The sequence below is a fragment of the Callospermophilus lateralis genome (assembly GCF_048772815.1).
Source record: "Callospermophilus lateralis isolate mCalLat2 chromosome 11 unlocalized genomic scaffold, mCalLat2.hap1 SUPER_11_unloc_1, whole genome shotgun sequence".
NCBI classification, from domain to species: Eukaryota; Metazoa; Chordata; class Mammalia; order Rodentia; family Sciuridae; genus Callospermophilus; species Callospermophilus lateralis.
In genome coordinates this window covers 112,298-117,502 of record NW_027510153.1, presented here as the reverse complement: position 1 = coordinate 117,502, position 5,205 = coordinate 112,298, and the positions used below count along the sequence as shown (strand labels likewise).

The following is a 5,205-nucleotide window of genomic DNA, read 5'->3' as shown; positions in this document are numbered from 1 at the left end:
CTCCTTCTGCCAGTAGAATGGACCTTGCTGATGGCAGGGCTCCTCCACTGTTGTGGCCATGGCACCCGGGACTGCCCGGCTCTCAGATGCACATGGACTTCCTTTGTCATGGAGCTGAGCCTGGGGTTCTCCCAAAGAATTAGGTCCCCATCCTCTGTGCATCATCTCAGCAGGCCACGCGCTGTGGTGCAGGTGGGGTCACACTAGGGGGCAGGCCATCCAGACCTTTGCCCAGGAGGATGCTCTCTCATGTATGTGACCCACAAGTGCCTGCCTTGACTCATCCAGTCACAGAGCAAATGGCAGCAAGAGCTTTCACCATGGGCTGAGAACCGTGCCCGTCTGGTGGCAGAGGACGTGGACTATGCACACAGCCCTGGCCAGATGTGCACAGGGCTGCCAACAGCCCCATTGAGGAGGCAGTCCCTGCCCAGGTCCTGCTTGCCCTCTCCTGGGAAGAGCCCCTCTGAGGCTCAGAACTCCTTCACCCACTGCTCATGCCAGGGAGAGCCCTGAGCAGGGCCACCTGGCCACCTTCAGCCATGTTCCCTCTCATCTTTGCCTCTTGGAGCCTGAAAACAGCCTGGTTTCTGGGAAAATGACAGGGAGGCACAGAGAACAGTGTTCAGCTTCCCTCAATAGCCTTTTCCAGGGTCCTTGCCAGGGAAGCATGACCCTCTCATTTTCTAGATGAGAAATCCCAGGGGTAAGAGTGAAACAGCATCACTGAATAGGAGTCAGGGCCGTGTTCCAGAGAGACTGAGGCTCTGGTGGAGGGGACCTGGCACTGGAAGGCAGTCTCCTTGCCTGGCTCTGTCCAGCACTAACTGGGTGATCCTGGGGCAGTTCTGGGTCAAGAGCAAGACAGACGTGCACAGTGGCACATGCCTGTGATTCCAGTGATGCGGGGGCTGAGGCAGGCAAGTTCAAGGCCAGCCACAGCAACTTAGTGAGGCCCCAAACAACTTGGAGAGAGACCCTAAAATACAAAGGGTAGGGGATGTAGCTCAGCTCCCTGGTACAGAGCCCCTGGGTTCAGTCCCCAGCCTCAGGGACAACAGAGAAAGAACAGAGTGTGGAAGGACGCTGGGCTGTGCCAGAGCAAAGAGAGGCTGGCCTTGTCCAAGGTCAAGGCTCCAAGGCCTGAGGGAAGATGGGGTGAGCCGAGGGGGACGGGACAGGGACATGCAGGGGACAAGCCAACTGCACGAACAGCACTGGGGAGCTCATCTGAGACGTGCCACCCCAGCCCAGCTGCTTTGTATCAGCAGCTCTAGGGTGGTGACAGGCCCCAGCTGAGAGCCAGCCTCAAGGGCCACTGCTTCTCCAGGTTGGGCAGGGGCCACAGGAGCCCAGGAGTAGCCCCTCTTCAAAAAACGCCTGAAACCCAGCCTCCTTCATGCGAGATCTCAGATGGCTACCAAGAGCCACGCCATCAAAATACACTGTCACCAAACACGAGAAGCCACCTGCCACCTCCATGACCAAGCTCCATTCTCATGTGGCTTCTCAGGGGCTCTAAGCTCCATGAGGAAAGGCAGGGCTCTGCCACTGAGACCTTCTGTGCCGCAGTCTCTGGCTGGGCACAAATCATGAGTCTCCACACAGCTTGTAGATTCAAACAGCAATTCTTTATTCCCGAACTCACACCGGCCGTCTACAAACACGTTCTGGGGGAATCCACGTTCTCTGCCCAAATCCACTCCGCATGGGCTTCTGTCTCCCAAAATATACTGTCTGACCCTAAGAACTCAAGAGGAACTCAGCAGCAGGATACGCCCTATTCTAAAGGGGGAACACCCTAATCTCCTATTATGCTAAACTGCCCTATTCTAAAGGGGGAACACCCTAATCTCCTATTATGCTAAACTGCCCTATTCTAAAGGGGGAACACCCTAATCTCCTATTATGCTAAACCGCCCTATTCTAAAGGGGGAACACCCTAAACACGGATCCTGCCCTGGTCCTTGAGCAAGGTCACCTTTCAGAAGTCCTTCCACTAGACAGCATGGGAGTAAGCTGGCAAGGAGATTGTCATACCTACTTGGCTGATGGCTCCCAGCACTTTTTCTTCTTTCCAGTTTATATGGTCTTCATTTTTACGTTTTTTTCTGTTTACTGATAGTACTTTTGGTACAATGATAACAGAAGCAGTGATATCAGTGAGTCGTCTTCCTGATTTTAAATAAAATTCTTCTAATATGTCCACATTGAGTCATGTGCTAGCACCAATTTTCAGCAGCTAACAAGAGCCAACCATTAACTTTTCATGAGTTTTACAAATCAGTGTTAAAATATAGTCATTATTTAAAATTAAATTTTAACTCCAACATTTGGGGCTGATGAGTGAGCACGTTCAACAGTGTGTTTGCTGCAAGCTGACTTACCTCTGGAGCTCAGGCTTGGACTTATCTGGCTTGGGACTGGATGTCCTGAGATGTTGCTTCTGAATGCCCTGGGAACCCAGCGCCCAGATCTTCTCACAGGGCTTTGAGGACTCATCCCCGCCCCCGCCCATGTATCTTCCATCTAACTGCAGGGCAGCATCTTCACATCTCTGCCTGGCTGCTGTCCCACACTGGAGTCCCTGAATACCAACCACCATCCTACATTCCACCACCCTATCAGCAGTTGGCTTACACTCAGTCGGTGGATCCCTATTCACATCTGAGCAAAGCCTATGTTGCAGCCATTAGACCCCTGCACCAGCCTGCGGCCACCAGCAGCCAGCAGCAGTCCTGGCCTGGCCGCCAGAGCCAGAAGGGGGCTGCCTTGCCTTTGCACCTAGGGTGCCTGGCTGGCCTGCTTCCCCACTCTCTAGGATAGAAGGAGGTGCTGTGGGCACTCTTGGGGATGCTTACAGCTGCTCAGATGTACTGTTACCCCATGGCATGCCCTGGATGCTGCAGGCCTGTCAAAGTACCTGGGGCTCCATGACATGAATCACCAGATGGAAGAGGTGCAGAACATCAACCCACATCTGCTTGGGCCTGACCAGTCTGTAATCTGCAAAAGTCCCATTTTCCATGGCTAAGAACCCCCTGGGTCTCCCCTGTCAGAAGGAGCTGGTGGTAGCCCTGATGGATCTCATGAAGTCTTCTGCTCGGTTCTGGGAAGACTGTCTCTCTTCAGCTCGACATCCAAATATAAGTGACTGTGGCTGAAGTGCAGAGGCGATTGTCACCTTCTGAATGCTTAAATGCCTTGCTGCTGGGAGGTGTTCTCAGGAAATCAGAGTCCAAAAATGGCTGATTGTTGTGGGAAAAGTTGGACAAGACTGGGCTGAATCTTCCAGCTGGAAGACAGAAAACTGCTCTTGTGACACTCATGACATCCTTGGTGGAAGAAAATGCTGTTCACTTGGCTTGATACTTTGAATATGGCTGTGAACTGGAGTTTTCTAGTAGACCAGTGGCCAAATATTTAACCAGGCCTGACCTAGGGAGGTAAACCAAGATGGTAACAAGGAAGAATAATGCTGTGGGTGGCTCGGCAAGTGTGTAAAGAATTCACAAACCTCCCCAATCAAGACAGAACACCCAACAGCAACAACAGGCCCTTCCTGGTCTTAGAAACCTACAAACACAACTACTTGTCTCATTTTAGCCTGATTACCCACAGGTTCAGCAGCCAGGCCATCTGTCCCCCTGTGTGTGGGGTGCAGAACTACATCAAAGAAGCCCTGATTGTCATAGACAAATCCTCTATGAACCCTGAAGACCAGAATCCAGCAGATTCTAATAAGACCCTGGAGAAAATGGAGAAGCACAGGAAGTAAAATGGGGGTGAGCACAGGATGGGAAGGGAAAGGACAGAGGAATCCATCTCCACTGGAACAGACTGGAGGCACTCTTTCTGGCGGAGGAGTTTCCAACCTCTCTTACCCAAAGGATCCAAAGTCCTCTGTCACTTGAGGCATGCAGGATCTTTACCTGTCCTCCAGGATCCCTGCAGCTTCTCTAGCACTGCAGTGTCTTTCCTTGGACACATGATCCCAAGGTGACAAGTACTGGTTTTTGTTTTGTTTTTACTGGTTCAGCATTTATTTTTTGGCACCCCATCTCTCCTTCCTCTGAAAGTTGTGCTACAGAGTTTTAGAACCTTCTCCTAAGGTCCCAGGGGCAGACAAGAAGTCATGTGCCTAGCTGTTGAAAGTTCAGATTGATGATATTCAGATTATCTACCTACTTCAGTGGTGGTGCCCTCCAGGAGGAGGAAAAGGTACCATGTGCTCTGCTGCCAGTGAACAGATGCTACCTTGATGCAAACCCGGTGCTCAGAGGGGTCGTCTACTGTAGGAAACTTGTAGAAACAATTCCTGCTGACATTTCATTTTTTCTTTTGTCTCTCTTTTTTTTTAACTTTGAAAGTTAACTCTTTAAATGGGTGACTCTTTGGAATGACACGTTCCTGTAAGGAACTGAAAGTTTTGTTTGCATGTTTATTTTAGATCTTTATTTTTCAAGTAAACTTGTAAATGGTGGGCAGTAAGCATCTGCTGCTGCCTGTCATCCCTCAAGCCCCTGTGGAGGCTCTGTATTTTGAGAAACAGTGTGCTTAGTATACAGACTTTATTTATGCAAAGTTTAATGGGATCTGTAAATACTGGTGCACTTCTTACAAGTTTTTGAGAAATAGGATTCGATTTTAATATTAACTTTTAATGGTGGTGGGATAATTCATAACATGTGTTTCAATTTTATTAATCTGTACACAGGATATGAAGAAGTAAGAAGATAGAGAGATTTGTTCTTAGTTTGGAAAATTCTATTTAATCAGGGCTCTCTGTTCAAAAAGCAATAGCTTCACATCTTGTTCCTGTGAGGCTCATTCACTGTAAGATGAATGTGTGTTATATTTGATATGGATGAAATGGAGGTCTAGAATTAAACTCCCTGGATGTAAATATTCCTCAAAGCAAAGTGTGCATATGATACTTGTATAATAAAATTATTCTTGATAGAATCTGTGGGAAAAAAAGTAAAATTAAATTATGGATATGTGAAACTAAGCCAATCATATTAAAAATACAGGTAATCAGTGATCAAAACTAACCTCTTCTGCTTTTTTTTTGTGGTGTCTTGCTATGATCCCTGCACTTCAGGCTATTTATGTGTCTTCTGTGTCTGTGAGATGGAAGTGTTCTGTTGTGAGTGATTGCATGCCTTCCAGTCACATCACACTGAAGGCTTTGACGTGGCCATG

General features: G+C 48.8%; 1 pseudogene; it reads left to right on the top strand.

Moving 5' to 3' along the window:
• Positions 1 to 1,153: 1,153 nt before the first annotated feature.
• LOC143385923 (transcription factor AP-2 gamma pseudogene) lies at positions 1,154 to 3,778 on the top strand (annotated as a pseudogene).
• Positions 3,779 to 5,205: the final 1,427 nt, after the last annotated feature.